The sequence below is a fragment of the Copidosoma floridanum genome, unplaced genomic scaffold (assembly GCF_036245765.1).
Source record: "Copidosoma floridanum isolate Cflo_tuat_1 unplaced genomic scaffold, Cflo_Japanese_pri ptg000022l, whole genome shotgun sequence".
NCBI classification, from domain to species: domain Eukaryota; kingdom Metazoa; phylum Arthropoda; class Insecta; order Hymenoptera; family Encyrtidae; genus Copidosoma; species Copidosoma floridanum.
Window position 1 is genome coordinate 2,568,210 of NW_028321899.1, and position 20,788 is coordinate 2,588,997.

Genomic DNA, 20,788 nt, shown 5'->3' on the forward strand with positions numbered 1-20,788 from the left:
TTATATCGTTTGTTATGTGTTTATTATAAAATTTACTACATGCAAGAAAGTATACATACTGAAATCCGACGTCAACAGTAGTGACATCGAGAATCTCGAAGTATACACTGCATACATCGATACTACTGTGCTTGTTGATTCTAGATATGAGGAAAAGTGACGTTCCAAATTCCGAAGTAAATATTTTAAATTAATATAAGTCACTGCGCATCAAAATAGTATATATCTCAAATATTTACTTCAGGATATATGACCTAAATTTTTCTTACATCTAGAACCAAGAAGTATACAGTAGTTCTATGTTACCACGATTAACATAGGGTTTCAGTATGTGTAGTATCTTACATGTAGATGGTTATTTGTAGACAGACAATACTCTTTATGCAAAGATAGGATGTTTCAGCACTTAGTGCAACCTTAATGTTTGTATTAATTTTTACAGTAAACTAAATATGTTTATATTTTTATTGATTTATGGCGATACTATATAATTCGTTGAAAATAAAATTAGAGTAAAATTTTTAACTTTTTTTTATGTTTTAAATAAAAAGTCAGCAAACTCAAGTTTTTAAACCTTTACAAATTAAGTTGTATACGAAATGTTACATAATATTTACAAAGTTAAAAAAATTATTATGGATTATTAATCTTTGTTAATGCTAACATTCAAACATTCTATTACTATGTTTTTTTTAAGAAGCGATAATAATTTGTAATAAACATACTGCTAAAATCAAATGTAGTTGTTTTACTGCGTTGTTATATCTTTATAAGTGAACAAACATTAAGAAAGCCTTATTAACTACGATCATTCACTCTATTCCCCCATGACTGCATACCAAGGGACTAAAAAAATGTACGATGGTGATATCGCAAGGACCACTCATTTTAAGAATCTGAAACTTTTTCTCCATCATAGTTATAAGGTGCTTGATATTCTGAGACAAATGGTCAGCCAAAACATGCGCCATTGTATCATGCACTATTATCTGCCAATAGTATTACGTTCAGAAAAACACATTGTATTTTTGCCCAGGCACCTAAGTTTTCTATATATAACAGTAACAAGATCTTAACTGATTTTTTCAGTACTAATTAACGCCGGGCTTTCAAACAAAATATCATTATATAATTCGAATCTTAAAAAATCTTCTGCTCTAATTATTATATTTATTATCATTTTTAAGTATTTTGTTGGGAAATCACCTGTCTGATGAGATCACATCAAAAGTTCTGACACTGTTTATTTTGTTTATTTCTTCACGCATTTTCTGCAATTTAGTGATAGCAATTTTATCTGGTCCAGTCACAGGCATAGATCTTTTAAATTTTTGCTGAGATAACCCGTTACCGAATTGCTTTTTTTTAGGCAGTACACAGGATGAAACAAAAGTGCTTTTAATAGCAAGTTCTTTGAAATAAGGTTACTATTATTTTGCAAAAAAAATGCTTTAAAAAGTCAAACCTTTGTGACGTGTAGTTCTATTGAATGTCTTATCAATTCAGTAATAGTTAAACTTGTAGACTTCATAATCACTAACGAGGAGCTTGAATTTTATTGTTGTCTAACTTGCTTTTGCACCATGTCTACTTACCAACCATTCAATTCTTTGACTCTTATTGTATAAGCTTTTTTCCAGGATAGTTTGCATGAAAAAAATGATGTACATAAAATTTGTCTCAAGTTTGTTAAAAATAAACGTACGTTTTTTTTTAAACTCTAGCAAATCTTATTTTTAGAAATGAATTAAATAGATATACAAAATGACGTTATCTTAGCTAAAATAGCTATGAAAATAGCATTCTTCATGACCCCAGAAACAGATGCTCCATTTTTTGGTATTTTTAGCTTTTTTATATCTTTGATTTTTTCACTGTTAGGTGCTACTATGTTTGTTAATAAGCTGTATTCTAAGAAGAAGGCAGTTGGTTCGTACTTATATAGTTGGCTTGAGAAATTAAATCGACTCAGCATTGTGAAAAGTGCGTGCAAAAATAAAAATCTATCTTAGAATATTCTATTCCAATTAAAAAAATGTCTTTATAACTTTATTTGCATAGATTTCCTAAGGATTTGTGAAACCATTCTTGGAGATGCTAATTTATTGTTTAAATAAACATAATATGGTGGTTCCTAAGTCTACTTTTACATTTAGTTATACACAGTATGTTTTTTATAACATAAGCGATCAGCTTTATGTAATTTCATAGGGCAGGAAATAAATTATAGCACGTACAACAGAATCTATAGCAGTAAAACAGTAGTCAACATCAGAATTGATCTGATCCACTTTAAGTGCTATGAGAAAGGGAGTTATAAGATATATTTCATGATTAGCTTTAACTTTCCATCCCGTACTTCTGGTATACTTAAGTGAAAGAAAAAAAAGAGCTTGTTCAAGCACCACAATGTAAGGGGAATGTCACTTAGCTCACGCAGTATTTGTTGTACTTTGAAAATAATTTTTACTCTAGTTTAAAGTTTTTTTTCTGAATCCTTACTAAAGAGAAAAGGCTGAGATTAAAAAAAAAGTTTTACATAAAATTATACGCCTTTAATCATGCAAATGTACGTTAGATGTTGAAGACTGTGTGACAATTTTGATACACATTAAATTTTTTTGTGTCCATGTTTATGTGTATGAACGCAGAGTTGTAATAATATAATTCAAAGCTTCACATGTATCTTGAACATGACCATACACTCTTTATTTATCTTTTATTTCGTATCGTATTACATAAAACTTTATAAGGTCTTATATAAGGAGCTACATCTTAAAGAATCTGCCCAATATATGTATTTAAAACTATTCAAAACAGGCCCAGTATTTAAAAGTGTACTACAAATTTTTTTTTCTTCATAAAAACAATCGTCTTTTAAATGTACTTTCAATAAGGACCAGTCATTATGTATGAAGTCATCCTTCATTCGAAAATTTGACGTAGTGATCATGTGCTTAAGTCTCCTGATTTATTACAGATATTGCATCGTTTGTCGAAAAATGTAGATTGGAAATAGTGAATGCTAAACAATTATAATATCACAATATATTTTTAAAATCCACCCGAAAACTCTTTCAAAGCAATTCACTATGATAATGATACAAAAATACTACTTTGTGCTTATTATCTGACACCTTCAGAATCCAAACCAATGGAATTAATGAGAACTCTGCATAATATGTGCTTCATTATTGTATACTTGTAAAGTGTTAGTAATAGTCCATTCATAAATAGAAATCAAACTGTTCTACCGCCTTACTCAAAGTTTATAGTTAAATAATATGTCAATGTTACGAGTTAAGAACGTAAGAATTCATAAAAAAAGTATGTAAAGCTTTGTAACAATTATATTCAAGACCTTATACAAAAAAATTATAGAAAAAGCGCTTAAGAGTTTATTAAGAAGATAAAAAATATGATGAAAAAAGTATGTGACTTAACTGAATTTTTATAGTTGGGAGATTTCAGGACCAAAATGTGACTACAAAATTATTAGGGAAAGATTTCTAAGCTAAGGATCAACCTATGTTAGACTAGTCCAACTTTTGATTATTAATTTTTTTATGACTGCAGGAAATTTATAAGAGTATTAAAGCATACTTTTGTATACAATACTGATAGTCCAATACTTTAAACAACAATTGATATTTTTTTTTAAATACCAGAGGATATAGAGAATTCGTACAAGTGTAATTATATAATTTATTATTACTTCATATACACCGTTATAGTAAAAGCATTGTTGGTTTTATAAGACAAATGTATCATGACATAATTTTGTTGTAAATTTGTAGTACCTAACAAGTCATGTATAGTGCTAAATTTTGACATGAAAATTCATTAAAAGAAGATTAAGGGCACTTAAATCTCAATAGATAAGGTGATGATAACTTTTTACAACTTTATCCGATAGTTCTCTGAAAATGTAACGTAATTCAAGAGCAGATATTGATTAACTTACGGTATTACCAGCGATTTTAAAAAAAGCTACAGTAATATTGACAAGTGCTATAAAAACAAACATCGTTAAAAACCTATGGTCTGCAAGAATTACACTTTTTATTAGGTACTTGTCATTTATGTATACAGTGAGCTAATTGGCATCTGTATCAATTAATCATGTTTATGAATACGTTAGTAAGATAAGTTTTAACAAATGTTGTTCGTGGAACAGAGAAATTAATGTATCAATGTCTAAAAAAAAGTTACGGCTATGAATACTTTTCCTATAAAAAAGTAGTCGTTTCATAGAATTGGCAAAATGCAGTTAAAATGTAGTGAAAATGCGAATTTCAAAGAATTAAATTATACTTAAAATACATACGCTTTGTCAATTCTATGTGATTTGTCTATCTATCGCACTTGTCAGAGAGCTGCGATTAGTACTGTAGTATTGCTATTGACTGATACATAAAATCTTAACCTGAAACATTATCGTGCAAGCCAACTGTTTTGCTGTCAACGTAGCTTGCAAAAATATCACACATTGGTTGACCTAATTGTGCCTACTTATACAAGTAAGGCATAACGTTTTCTCTACGGCAACTCGGATGCATTTTGAGACAATCAATAGTATTGGACTACGCTAAGGAGCGAGATACAACAAAGGATGCTCGCCAAAAGTGATTCCAAAGATAGTAGAGACCGCAGAAATCTCAACATCTTTTCGGCCACAAACTCATCTGTAAAGTTTGAGGGACAACTGAAAATAACTGCTTGAATCATTAGGAAATTCTAAAGCAGCAGTAACAACAATCAGTGATAGATGTAAGTTATTAATCAGTCATATTATTAAAACTAAACCTTGTTAAAGCGACCTGAGTATACTGTGTTTAAAAGAATAAATTATTTTAAATTGTTTTAATAAAAAAATACATTTATTTGAATAATTTATATAATTTAAATAAAAATTTTCACTAAACTTGAAAAAACAAATAAAACTCATGAGTTGAGCCCCATGAGACCCACGAATGAAACTTAAATAAAACGGTTAAGACCATACTCTGAAAAAGTCTGGTCATAATACTAGGAGCTCTCTGTTTGCCATTAGCAGTTTACCTTTTTTATGTTGATAGAGATTTGATTTTGAAAAAGTGTTGTTAAGTTAGCACATGCTAATTCTCACAGCAGTAATGTACGTGGTGTGGGGGCATTAAATATTATTGCAATGTATCCAAGTAGATGCTGCCTTATGGTATGTAGTACATAGAAATTGAACTATGTAAAGTGTATCTATTTATATATGACATCTTACTTTGACACTTCGTTGAATACTTAAGTGTTTTTGGATAAAAATAAGTTATTAATGATCTTATTTAACTTTACTTAGACTTTTCAAATTTTTTTTTTTTTTTTAGTTCTAATTGAATCCTTATATTTAAAGCTTCTTTAGAAAGTAATTACTAGAAAAAGTCATTCACGCAATATTTACTCTCTCACTATAAAAACTTTAAAAATTAATACTCTAGAATTTGTCTTTCGATATCTGAAATTTTTGTTTTTCACGCCATAGCAAATTTCCGAAAATGTTCTAATCTCTCAATCCACTTCTTTTAACAGAAATAAATTTAAAAGAGAAAAGAAAGAGTACTCCTAGAAAATACAGATTTGGGTCCATCCAGTTGTATTTTTTATTCATCTTCTTAGCAATATTTCAGCCATTACAATGGAGTTTAATACAGCGTGCTTGCATGAAAAAAGTCCCACTCAAAGAAGGTGGACTGCCTACAGTGGACGTGCTCAAAATATAGAAACAGTGGTGCACTTATGCACTTCGGACACAAATGTATGCTCCTGATAAGTGCATGGAGGTAGCAATGTAAACACTAAAAAGATGATTTATTCCAATCTCATCTGATCTTTTGTTGGATGATGTAAGAAGAATTACATGTTATTGTTTTTGGGATTAATCAATATGTAAATGTATCTATTTAACTTTTTTATTCTATTCATAATCACAAATCTAATGTGAACCACGTTACATGTAATCAGAGACACGTATTAATAAGTGTATGACAAGTGTGAGCCACTTATTTAAAAGCCCATTTTCTCAAACTATGTTGATTTCTATCTATGCATGCTTAAAAGCACAGTCTATATTTTATTCTCTGGCACATAAGCGTACATTATTAAACGACCTCTTAACTAAGTTGAAACTGAATTTTTTAAAGTTTTGTTTGTGCAATAAACAAACAATAAACAAATAGCTACAGACCACAACCAGGCTTAAGTTCTAATTTTTTGGTTAAGTACTTATGAACAATCAGTGAACTCTGCCTTGAGTTATAACTTACGGTTGTAAAATCTACTCTTATACTACCTTACATATTGTGGAACTAGGAAACGGTCCAACTTTTTGCTTGAAGACTGTACCTGAAAATTAAATCAATAAAGTATAACCATACTTAATGAGCGTTGTCAATCTAATGACTTAAATAAAGGTTGTTTGAATGAATGCACCTTAAGCAAAATTTTAGTTTCCATTTCTTTACCTTACATACTAAGGGTCCAGCACTGGCTGCTTCCAGGAATGTAGAATTAACAGCTCACTTTAGTTGTTACTTAACACCTCCAAGAGCCATGAAGTACATAATTGGCTTAGTTGGAAGTTAAAAGGTATAAAATTAGCTGAATTAAAAACTATTAAGTAGTGATGAAAATACGAAGCTACTGAACACATTAAAAATAATATAATTAATTAACTAACAAGTATAAAAATTTTAGAAACCATAAAGTGGATTGAACACACTTAAACAGTGAAGATTAATTGCTTGAATGTTTATGATACCTAACAGTTATAAAGACAACATTAAAAAACACATCAAAACAATGGTTTTTTCAAGTGCCTTAGTGGTTCATAAGGCAAAGTTAGTTTATTAATGTATAAAATCACTGCTTCAGCATCAATATTAGAGTAGGTGAATTTGATCGGAAACTTGACCAAAGTTAGTATTCGAGGTTTTTCTCATGTAACCATGGCATGATGGCACCACTTTACCACAGGTAGAGTTCCAAATACAGTCTTAACATGTTGTAAATTGCACTAACATCAGAAAAATCGATGAAACCATTAAAAAAAGAATAGACAGTTTTCAGACGCAGTTTTCAGATGCTCAAATTATATGCTATTCTAAGCAACTCAGAGAAAATTTATTATGGTTTAGTTTGTTAAAGGGGTTGATCTTATAAAACAACAATAGAAAACACCTAGAGATTGCTGTAAAATTTAAAAATAATGTTGCACAAAATGTATCGTAAACCTGCATATATATACACTAGCGGGGCTCTGCCCCCTTGCTCGCCATCTCCCCAAGCACTATATTAACTAAATCAACGAAATGATAAACTTGTTATATAAGAAATTACAACTAACAATTTATGTCTTTATCTCTGTGAAGTTCTTTTACCAAGTTTGTTCTACTTTTTTTGATGATGCTGCCAATCTTTAAATTAATTCAAAATATACATACAACATGTAGTTTTAAATAACAATATTTCATTATTTGGTCAATGCAATATAGACTTAGAGTCAAAGTATTCAGAAATAGAAATTCAATCATGAAGACTTTTTTGTAATAGCAGAATGTACATATGTGTATGAGAATATCAATCAAAAAATTAACAAAAGTACTGAATAATAATTCTTTTGCAAGAAATTATACATTTTATACGAAAAAATGATAAACAACGTCATATAAATATTAAACCTTTGATACTGAAATGTGATACTATTATTGTTATTAATTCAGGTCTAATCGATGGTTACGATTTAATTGTTAATCCAAAAAAGTTATCACATAATGTTCCACCTAATACCTATTCAAATAAATTATCGCATTTAGTTAATTTATTGGTATTTCCTTTATTCTTTCTATCGCAATATTTAAGATAAAATTTAAATTAAAATAAAGATTCAAAAAAAAACATAAAAAAAAGTTGAACACTCTTCTAATATTATTTGCATGGACTTTCATACGGGCCAAGCTCCGAAAAATTTAATCCTCTAATGTACGGAGAACGATCAACTCAACAAATTTTTTTACATGCATACTTTATAGTAGAGAATAATAAAAAAATTTCTCCAAAGTAATCGAAAAAAACTAAGAATAGAATGTTACCAAATATTATTGGATCATGTTATGAATAGCACTTTAAATATTTCAGAAAATTTTAAAACTGAAAAAATCGGCAATCATTTTATTTTGCCTTTAATATATATAGGCGATATTAGATATATGCAGAAACATTACGACGCTATGGCTATTATGAGAGGAATAAGAAAACCAGATTTTTTTGTAATAGTCACGTGTAACCCAAAATGGAAGAAAGTAAAAGAAATAACTAAAAAATTTTCTACAAAAGTAACTCCCGACGACGTGACGTTGCCAAAATAATCGCTCATTTTGTGCAGAATAACAGTCAATTTTAGATGATATTATTAAAAAAAAAATTTATGGTAAAGTAATTGAATATTTTTATACAATGGAATTTCAAAAAGAGGATTATTACATGCCCACATTTTAGTTACATTACATCCACACAATAAATAAACAACATCAGAAAATGTGAATGAACATATATCAGCTGAAATTGTAACTGGAGATGAAAAATTAAAAAAACTAATCATAAAACACATGCTTCATGACCCTCACGATAAAAACACCCCTTGCTACGATTTAAACAAAAAAATTTTTAAAAATTCCCAAAACAACTTTATTTTAAAACGTCATTTGAAAAAGATGGTTATCCCGTATGGAAAACAAAATATAATAGAAGTGATAATCGTAAATATAAAATTAAAAATAGTTGCAAAAAATTCCTGTTAATGAATTTAATAGTTGTTCCTTACAACAAATACTTATTAAATAAATGTAATTGTTACATAAATGTAGAATAATGTGGGTCTATTCAAAGTATTAAACACATTTTTGATTATATTCACAAAGGTAGAGACAGGGCTTTTTGTAAATTAGAAAAAAAAAATAAATCTGAAAATCCTGAAATAAAATATGACATAAGTCACTACGTTGATGGACATTACGTAGGTCCCGTGGACGCAGCATGGAGACTTCAAGAATTTTCTCTTGGTAGTGAAAGTCATTCAGTATTTTATTTGCCACTTCTTCCAGAAAATTAAGGAAAAATAATTAAAAAAAAAAATAAGGTAGAGGAATCTACTTATAATTCAAAAACTTCTTTGACCGCATGGTTCAATCTCAACAAAATTGATGATTTCGCAAAATCTCTAAAGTACGTTAATATTTAAGAATATTTCATGTTCGACAATAAAATAAAAAAATAGAGCGACAAAAAAGTTTACAAAAAAATATTACCATAGGTAAAATAAATGTTGTTTCTCTAAAAGACCAAGAGAGGTTTAACTTGAAATTAATCCTTAACAAAGTCAGAGGTAAAACATCTGTTTAGTTTTGTACCTGAATATTTTCCGACAAACCTTTTCTAAATTTAAAATGCGTCACGTTCGTTATTCTTATATTAAAGTTGAAGTAATTTTCCAAACATACGCCTTTATCATCGCGTACATTTGCAATGCCCAAGATACCGTTTTACCTTTACTCTTGTACCTTTATTTATCAATGTACTAGTAGTTTCTACTTCTACTTTTGTCTCTATAAATATTGCTCTGCGAGCATAGTAAGTAAGTTAGCGCGCCGCGGCGGCAGAGAAAGCTTCTCTCCGCTTGCCTTCACTTGAGCACATTTTCATAATTTAAGCACTGTAAATATATTGTATAAATTTTTATTGCACATTTGCGTTACATTGATTTTCCGCCGTCAACCACTTCCACCTCTACACGACTGAACTGGATTGGAATCAGCATAAAACCCCTTCCCTCGTGAACATTTTTGGTAGCAGAGCGTGGTTCCAGGGACCAACGGTCAGTGCAGAAGTGGATATGTGCTAGTGCTCAGTGAAGCCTTGAATTTTGCCTTGACCATTTGATGCCGTGTAGGTGAACGCACTCTCGCAAAGCTGCAGTAGTGAGTCATTCAAGGAATCAGAGTGTGTGCATGCTCTCCGTGCTTGAATTTGCCAAGGCGGGCAGTCGTAAGCTGCCAACACTCAGCCTTATTATAAAGCGCTTCATCGCAACATCGACTGCTTCATGGCAGACGTCAAGGAACTCAAAATTTTTTTTAAGCGTCAACAGGAGATGTACAAAAGCATCAGCAACGCTTACGAAAACCTCAAGAAGCGTGGCAAGGATAAGTTCACTCACGCAATCATCGAGAGCCGTATACAGCAACTACGAAAAAACTGGGATGACTTCAAGGACACTCATCTCAGGATTCTCAACATTGCTCCAGACGATACTAAGGACATCGGCTATTTAAATGAAAACAGCTACGAAATCGCTGAAGAAGCTTACCTCGATTCAGCAGCTAATTTGGCTCAACAGCTCGGGAAACTTCCTGCATCGCCCGCATCAGACCCAGCTCCTGTTCCACCAGCTAACTCTCGCAACCTGCCGTCCATTGCTGTGCCCACATTTTCCGGACACTTCAACGACTAGCTCGAGCTTAAGGATCTGTTCTCTGCGATCATAGTCAACGATTCTCGACTTTCCAACGTCGAGAAGCTTCAGCACCTCAAGACGCATGTGCAAGGCGAGGCGGCTGAATTGTTGAGGACGATCCAGGTAATCGACGCCAACTTTGAGGCTGCATGGAAAAGGTTGGAGGATCATTATGCAAACAAGTGGCGCTTGGTTGCCGCGCTAACTCGCGATTTGCTAGCCGCGCTGGCTGTAAGCAACGAATCGCCGCTCGAACTCAAGGCATTGCTCAGTGGCACTGTAAATGCCTTGGCTGCACTTAAACAGCTTAAGCGTCCGACGGACCAGTGGAATGACTTGGTGGTCGCTGTTACAGCTTGGAAACTCGACGCTCGAACTTTCCAAGAATGGGAGTCATCGCTCAGCAGTACCCACGAGCCTCCTGCACTTGAAACGCTCGTGCGTTTCATTGAACAACGCATTTCAATGCTCGAGATCGTCGCGTCTTCTACAGAGAAGGCAACACGGAAGAAGGACAAGACGGCGTCTTCTACTTCGCACGCATATGCCGCCTTTACGGAGAAATGCCGCTTTTGCCTGGGTGAGCATTTAATACTACGCTGTGCCGATTTCAAAGCAAAATCGCCACACGAACGCAAACAGTTTGTTGAGGCCAAGAGCATGTGCCATAATTGCCTTGGTGCTCACAAACTCACAAGCTGCAAAACAAGCAAACGATGCCTAACTTGCAACGGGCATCACCATACGCTGCTGCACGAGAATTCTGCCACTACAGTGCATCTTGCATCTTCTGCATGGCCTGCTACACTCACGAAAGAGAGTCGCGTATCCTGTCATTGGATGGCATCGCCAGACTCTTCAAACACTACGCTATTGCCTACTGCGTTCGTCCGAATTCAAGGCCCGGACGGACGCACACTCATCGCTTGTGCCATGCTTGACAACTGCTCTCAGCGATCCTTTGTTGCAAAGAGCCTGCTAAGTAAACTTCGCAAGGAATATGAAGTAGCCAGCATGAAGGTCATTGGCATCGGTGGCATCGAGACTCCGCGAGTTCATGGAAAAACTTACCTTACACTCGCCTCTTTGGTTAGCGAGGGGAAGCTCACGTACGAAGCTCTAGTGCTCTCGCTCATATCCAGCTACAGGTCAGGAAACTTCAAGCTTCCAGGCAACTGGAAGTATTTACAGGGTTTGGAGCTTGCAGACGACTTTTGAGCCGATCTGACGGAAATCGAGTTGCTGCTAGGAGCTGATGTGCTTCCACGAGTTCTTCAAGAGGGCTTACGCATCGGACTACCTGGGACACCCATGGCCCAGCGCACCATATTCGGCTGGACGCTTTCTGGTGCATTACATTACTGACATTTTCAAAATACAGACTCTAAGTTTGTTTTACATAAGTGCAGTGCTAATTGTTAATACTCCGCTTACCCCGAACCGTAGTATGGTGGGCGGTATGTTCAGTTTTGTACCTGAATATTTGCCGACAAACCTTTTCTAAATTTAAAATGCGTCACGTTCGTTATTCTTATATTAAAGTTGAAGTAATTTTCCAAACATACGCCTTTATCATCGCGTACATTTGCAATGCCCAAGAGACCGTTTTACCTTTACTCTTGTACCTTTATTTGTCAATGTACTAGAAGTTTCTACTTTAACTTTTGTCTCTATAAATATTGCTCTGCGAGCATAGTAAGTTAGTTAGCGCGCCGCGGTGGCAGAGAAAGCTTTTCTCCGCTTGCCTTTACTTGAGCACATTTTCATAATTTAAGCACTGTAAATATATTGTATGGATTTGTATTGCACATTTGCGTTACATTTATTTTCCGCCGTAAACCACTTCCACCTCTACACGACTGAACTGGATTGGGAGCAGCATAAAACCCCTTCCCTCATGAACAACATCATTTTCATATTTGAAAACTTTTGATAATATTTTTTGTGATACATTTAAGGAAACAGGCATTACTATGGAATTATAAGAAAATAATTCACAAATTGACAATATTTTCTAAAAAGCTAGTAATGTGACGTTTCCATTTTAATTACGTAACTTTTTTTGCATAGTTCATCATTTCCGACAACTTCCAAGAAAATATAATTTGACTAAAATATAAAAAAATTTTTATTAAAGATTGTAAAGATAACAAAAAAACAGCTCTTTTACATTTAAATAAAATTTTTAATTTTAATGAGAAATCTTATGTGGATTTTGGTTCACCAGAACCAACCATACGCAAATAAGAAAATACTGTTAACGACGAAATCAAAAATGAAGTTTACAAAACAAAATTTGATGAAATGTTTTTAAAGTTAAATAATGATCAAAAACTTATTTTCAAAAAAGATACTAGATTTGACAACATAATTATTTTTAGGGACGGTCCTGATGGATATAGAGAAACTTTTTTATACGAAGCGTTAATAATATATTTTTTTATTTCTATAAACAGAAAGATTTTATTTATGGCTTGGACAGGTACAGCCTCGATTTTATTACCAGAAGAAATGACGAGCTACACAACTTTGAGATTATTATTAGATTTAAATTCAATTAAAAATGCTTTTTCAGCATAAATATCCGATAAAAAAAAGTACGCCAAGTTGATGTCATAATTTTGGATGAACGTTTTGTAATACCAATAAAAGCTTTGGAAATAGTTGACACAACTCTGCAAAATTTGTGTATTACAAATACACCGATTGGAAACAAATTAATCATTTTAGAAGGTGATTGTCAACAAGTTCTACCTACAGTTGAATATGGTAATAAAATTAAAATATTAATAGAGACTATTACATACTCAAAAATTTGGAAATTATTTCATGTCTTACATTTGAAAACCAATATTAGATCAATAGCCAAACAATTTTTGTCATTTTTGTTGGATGTTATTAATAGAAAAATGGATGGCTTAGAAATACCTGATGAGTGGGAAACAAGCAATGTGTGTTTAAGAATTTTAATTATGGTAATAGTTCTTTAATAAATAATATTATATTAACGTTCCATAATAAATAGACTTATTCTCTGAACAATAAAATTTTAGGAAATATGAAAAGAAAAACAATGACTTATTAAAGCATAGACCACGCTACTCATAAAGTAGTTGATACGACAAACGACAATATTTACATGAACTTTTCAATAGAATTTTTAAATAGCATCAGAAAAGGACTTCCACAACACGAATTAAATTTCAAAATTAATGCTACAAGGATGTACATACAAAACTTCAGTATTTCTGATAGCCTTTATACTGGTGCAAGGTTAAGAATGATAAAATTATTTATATATAACTTAGAAGCAAAAATAGTGATAGGTGACAAAAAGGGATGCAAGGTTTTTGTACCGAAAGTAATATTAAGTACAAGTAGTGCATCGTCACTTCCTTTTATTTTGTATAGGAAATGATTTCTCTTTGTATTAGCTTTTTCAATCACTTTGAATAAATTTCAAGGTCAAAGTTTCGACTCTGTAGGATCACATTTTAGAAGACCTTTATTCTTTCATGGAAAGTTATATGTTGCTTTCTCGAGATGTAAAAATCCAAGTAATATAAATAAGAAAAAAAAAAAATTTATAGATATTATCAATTAAAACTTAATACATATATTTAAAAAATATATAAGGCCACACAATGCAATTAAGATGTAAATATATCATTGCTCTCAAACAATTATTTAAATACCTGAAATAAAAAATTACGTTTTATTTTAAAAGATTGATTTATCTGCAATGTATGCAAAACAAAATTTTCTTATCCTGAAAAATTAATAGATCATCAAAGGATACATCAAAGACTGTTCTACGCTTGTGATTTTTTAAAAACTGTATTTACTTTAAAACAAAATTTCATTAGGCATGAAAGGAAACATAATGTAGAAAAAACATTCACATGCAAAAATTGTAATAAAAAATTTAAAAAATCAACATATTTAAAAAGACATACAAAAATTAACAATTAATGTCAAATTAAGCAAGTATGTTCAAAATATGGAAAAGGATTTTTAAGATTAAAAAATCTAAAAAAATATATAAAAAATCACAATTTATAATACATAGTGTATAAAGTTTTTGACATCAATTTGTTTATTTTTATTTATTACTACAAGATATTATTTTAAAAAATGTTACTGTCATACAATTTAAGGACTTTTTAAAAATATATCTTATATTCTGTCATACAATGTAAAGTCTTTTTAAAAATGTATCGTGTTTTACGCATGAACTGAATGGTGCAATTCAATCAGCAAACTAACAAAATGCAATCATACCCCTAAACTTCCAAGAGGTGTTTTAAGTGCGGAGAAGGGTAGTGGATGAAGGGCAATGAATGGGGGATGCATGGGGGATGCATGGGGGATAAAGGGGGATGTAATAAATTATTAAAAAAGGCAAGAAAACGAACAATTAAAAAGGTTATTTGATGGGTATGAGTAGGGAATGGGTGGGGAATTAAGAGGGGTTAGTGGCTGAAGCCCCTAAAAAAACTATATAATATAGAATGATATATATGTTGCTGTATTATTCGTTGCTACGAGTTCGAGTACTAATTTTCGCGATCTTTGACATACTTAAAATACTGTTTTCAATTCTTAGTACATAATAAACATTGTTTTAATAAATATATGACTTGTGCCAGTAGTTATTAAAATAAACTCTTATTTTCCTATTTTTGTAGCCTTTAACTTTTCCCTGTCTGAATTACTTACTTCTAATAGTTTGTTTCCATTCATATATTGACTAAGAAATTGATTTATATTTACGATATGTTTGGTACTACTACTATTGGCTAACTTATTTATTTTGATACCTGTGGAACAGTTGTCTTGTTCTCTTATTTCGTACTTGATTAGCAAATTCCACGCTCCTGAAGAGTTTTTCTGTTGTTGTTGATATTTTTCGCTCTCTATGTTGCTGTAGCCTCTGCCTCAGCTGTTGCTTCTAAATTTCCGTCTCCTTTGCTGCATGTCTCTGGCTTGAGAAAATTGTTGATAGTTGGATTGCCCTTTATTACATTTTCTTGCCATTTGCTTAAAAGTTCTAAGATCTTTGTCTTTTGAACTCTCGATTTTTAAGACCCTACAGTTATTTGATTTTTGAGTATTAAATTTACAGAGCTTTTAATGTAGCTATAGCTTTCTGGTAATGCTCTTAACATGTATCTCATTTTTTTGGCATCTGCTATTTCTCCTCTAGTATTTTTGAATTTATTTACTGTGTGCTCAAACTCAAGCATACCTTCTATAAAATGATAATTCCAATAATTCACTGCAATGTATCGGAGGTAGTGTAAATACTGCTTGAAAAAGCATACTTAGTAATTGGGTGTGGTTCAAATATATAATTTACTATTTACCAAATAAACAACCTGCAGAATGTATCACGTAAATAATGAAAGGAAACGGTGAAGTCATTACACAAAGTACTGCTAAACAAGCTTGTCTTATTAACATTTCTTTTTTAAATTTTCCAATTACTTTAAAAAACAACAACAAATATTCGTTAAATATTCATGATAACTACAATCAACAAAGTCTGAATTTCAGCTATCCAGGACCACAATATTAAAGTTATTAGAAACCGAAAGGCAATTGCCTACGACAATATTTACACCGTGTGGCAGCTCACTACATACGTCATTTGGAGGTGAATCCTCAGGGTTTAAATTAGAACTCAAAGCCAAGTGCTTTTAATTAAGTAAAAAATATCAAGACTATTTATATTAGCACATGTTAAAAACTTTAAGTATATAATGAACGACTAAGTATAAAATCAGGTTTCTCTAAAGATAGAAATCAGCACTTAACTTTGATGCTTGATAACAGAGCTACAACAAACTTATTAAAAATAAATAAATAGGATTGTATAAAAAAACTTCTGGAAGAGCTAAACAATATACTTAATTAAACAGTAATTAGACAAAAGCTCGTCTTGTCAAAGAATACTGTGATCATGACGATACAAAGATAACGTATATTTTTTCACATTGTGCCTAATAATTTTCCCATTAAAGATGGTAGAAAACTTATTCAAATTTTTTGTAAGAAAAGAGCCACACAAAAATAATATAATAATGTAATAGCCTTAGATGACTACATGATGCATTATATATATCAATTTTAAAGACACCTGAGGGAATAATACTATCAGGCAAAAAGAACAAACGAGCCATCAAAAAGCTCTCAGAACTAGTTTTACTAAATAAGACTTTAGTTTCCTGTATTGACGCAAAAGAAAAAAAAACATACCCCAAAAATACTATAAATTAGCAAAAGCTTTATAATGAATACGTTATAGGCTTACACGAAATATCTCATATTTCTTACTAAGCAAAACTTGGTAAAATACAGGTAGACATAAAATTTCAAAACAAATACAACAAATAAACTCTTACCTAGAGGAAAAGTAAACTTAAGACCATTGATTGTCCTGATCTTAAAAGTCAAAAAACTTATCAGTTTAAATACAGTAACTTATTAGATGACAAGTCCAAACATAACTTATCAAATTGCATTAGTTGTCGGTACAGAAAAAAATACGAGTCTTATTCCAAACAACGAAGTATAGATTAATCAGTTAAATTTTCTATCAAATCCCACCCACGCTTAATTGTGCAGATTTATTTCATTGAAACACAATCATTTAATGATTGTGTACCACTTATAAGTATAGAGAATAAAATCTATAAGCTCAAGAAAAAAAAGAAATTAAAAAAAAAATACAAGTGTAATATTAAGCTATGAACACTAAAGATACTCTATAATTAAAGTAAGCCTAAAAGAAAGTTAGTTATTTAAGTACATTAGTCCTTAATTTACTATTCACAATTGAAGTAAAAAGGATACTTTTATCATAGTTCAAACTAATTTTTAGTAAGTAAAAAGCTAAAGGACTTTGTGCGTACATGCCATTTAAACTTGGAAAAGAAAATAAGTTATGACTGCATTGAAAAAATTCAGCATCTTTTTTAGCCATGAAATACCTCTCTGCATTCAAATTCAGTTGCACATAAAATACTTACGTAAGATAATATTTTTATCAACATTAAATAATATTAGTACCCAGAAAGTCAGAGCAGAATTAAAAAAAAATATGTAAAAAGATTTTTTAAGAATTAAATGTTCATCGTTTACATACAACTCACCCCTTAAGATAAGTCCAAGAAACCACATAGTAAAGAAATTCCAAGATCAGAAGTTATTATTTATTTTAGAAGTTTCAATAGAAAACTACTTGTGATGCATATCAATAGCTTAAAGTAGCCATTTTGATAAAAAAAAGAGAAATAGTATACTTTTTAGTATTTATTGTGGCAATCCGATTCTAATATATACTAATGGCCTGAACATGACACTATCTAAGAATACAAGTGTATTTTAATAATATTATCATCCGTGCAAAAGACCTAGTAAATCACGACTTGATTGTTAGGTTTCTTTCTAACAAGCTAAAATGTGCAAAAATTGCACTCCATCCCTCTTACAGAATATGACGTCAATCTTTCTGTATAAAATATCGACAGGTACCGTTAAGGTGGGATTCTTATCTATACATTATAATTTTGGTAACGAGAATATGATTCCTTTTACGGGGTGTGTCGTCCATGTCTGTTTATTGAATATCGATAGGTAAGTACCGTTAGATCAGGACACTTATTTGATCGTTGCTAACTTCACAACGAGAATAGTAATGTAAATTAACTGATAAATTATCTACATGTCTTTTAGAGGGTATGCCACCAATCTCTTGGTATTAAATAATAACAAATAGGTACCGTTAAATCGGGATTTTTATATATTCGTTATTAATGTAGTGACAGAAATAGGAATGGTTACATACTGATAAATCATCTATATTCCTCTTACAGGGTACGCCATTAATCTCTCCGTATAAGATATCGACTGGTAGGTACCGTTAAGGCAGGTTTCCTGTCTGACAATTATTAATTTGGTAACTAAAATAGAAATGTAAATGTACTTATATATTATCTTTACCTTCTTACAGGGTTTGCCGTTAATTTTCCCGTATTTAATATCAATAGGTAGGTAACGTTGGTGCAGGGTTTTAACCTAAAAGTTATTTGTTTGAAAACAAGAATAGTAATGTGAATTTACTAATAAATCATCTATATATTTCTTACAGAGTATGCCGTCGATTTCTCTGTATTAAAAATCGACAGGTAGGTATCATTGGAAAAAGATTTCTATCAGACTGTAAGTAATTTGGTAATAGTAATAGAAATGTAAATCAACTGATCAATAATTTATATCCTTTTACAGAGTATGTCGTCAATCTCTTCGCAGCAATATTGACGGGTAGGTATCGTTGAGACAGTATTCCTATCTAAATGTTATTTAGTTATATATCGTAACCAAATCAATTTGGTTACGATAATAGTCATGTAAGTTGACAGATAAATCATCTAAATTTTTCTTATAAGGTATGCCATAAGTCTCTTCATATTAAATATTGATAGGTAGGTACCATTAAGGTGGGCTTTGTATCTATACGTTAATTATTTAGTAACGAGAATATTCATGTAAATTGACTGATAAATTATCTATATCCCTTTTACAATGGATGCCATTATTCTCTTTGCTTAAGATATCACCAGGTAACGAGGTACTGTTGGGGTAGGATTTCTGTCTAAAAAGTAATTTGGTAATAAGAATAGAAATGTAAACTTACTGATAAATCATCGTTACCTTGTTACAGGGTTTGCTGTTATTCTCTTAGTATTAATTATTGATAGGTAGGCACCATTAGGGCAGGATTTTTATCTAAACGTTATAAGTTTGCTTACAAGAATAGTAATATAAATTAACTGAAAATTAATCTATGTTTGTTCACCACGCATACCGTTAATTTTCGTGTGTTAAAAATTCACTGGTAGGTACTGCTGGGACAGAATAATTATCTAAAAATAAGTAACATAGCAACGAGAGTACTCATGTTCATTTATTGATTAGTTATCTATACTCTTGTACAGGGTATGCCGTTAATCTCTTTGCATTAAATATCGACGGTTAGGTACCGTTGGGGCAAGATTCCTATCTTAACGTCATTATATAGGTCACAAGAAGAGGTTTTCATTAAAGTAATTTTTATTCAAAAGAAATTTAATTCTAAGGATATAAATATCATATTTACAAAAAAGGTCTATATTCTGAAATATTTACAAATAAAATTCATATTCCAATTACTGTATTTTAATTTTTGAAGGGCTTAAGTTTCGTTTAACTTTTGATTTTTTGAAATTTTTTTAGATGGATATAAATATTTATGTTATTTGAAGTATTAAATTGAGTTATTGACATTAAAACATTTAAAATTAGTAAATTGAAAATGAAAATTTATTTAGTATTAGTATATTATTAAAAAATAATAAATAATTTGTTTATTAGAAAAATAAGTTTACTAAAGAAAAAAATTATAAAAAATATAATAAAATAGATTGACCTTACATCAAAAATATTCTTTATAAATATTTATTCATTATTAAATCTAGGTAAAGATGAAGTTATTGCTAATGATACGATTATAAATAACAAAAAATAATACATAAAATAAGAAAATTTTTTTCTTGTTATTTTAAAGGTAATGCTTAAGTAAAAAAATATAAATATATATATATATATCTATATGTAAGGTTAGAAAATAAGACAATAAGAAAAAAAAAATTTAAATTTTTTTAGTTAAAAATATCATCATTAAAATTTAAAATACCTAGATTATGGAAGGAAAAGACAATAATTTAAAGGCTGTATCCACTAATTTTTTTCTAAAGAAATTAAAATCAAATTAGTTGTAATTATCAAATAATAAAATTTTTTAATAGAAATAAATGAGATTTTTACGGGAATAATTTTTTTCATATAAAGAATTATAGTTAAAAATAATTTAATTTGAAGATACATTTATTTTTATATATTATGAACAAAAGGGAGGTAGACCTCTAATAATTATTATTCTTAATATTAAAAATAATAATACTTCTTTATTAAAAAAGTTAAAGTTAATGATAAAAATGATAAAAATTAAATTAAGTATGAATTAAATGATTGAATTAAAAATTAACTCATAAAAATCTCTGAATTTATTTAATTAAATACGTAAATTGATATTATAAGGCATAACAAATTTAATTCAATTAATATTAATATTAAAACAATGACCTAGAAAGAAAGATTAAGAAGTTTTTTTTTTTAATTTGGGAACAAAAAAATAGTCATTATATC

The 20,788-nt window shown here is 30.5% G+C and overlaps 1 protein-coding gene across 1 annotated transcript in view; it reads right to left on the reverse strand.

The window, feature by feature from the left end:
• LOC149374067 (low-density lipoprotein receptor-related protein 2-like) overlaps nucleotides 1-20,788 on the reverse strand; it is a 645,855-nt gene that overhangs the window by 3,234 nt on the left and 621,833 nt on the right. The window lies entirely within an intron of this gene.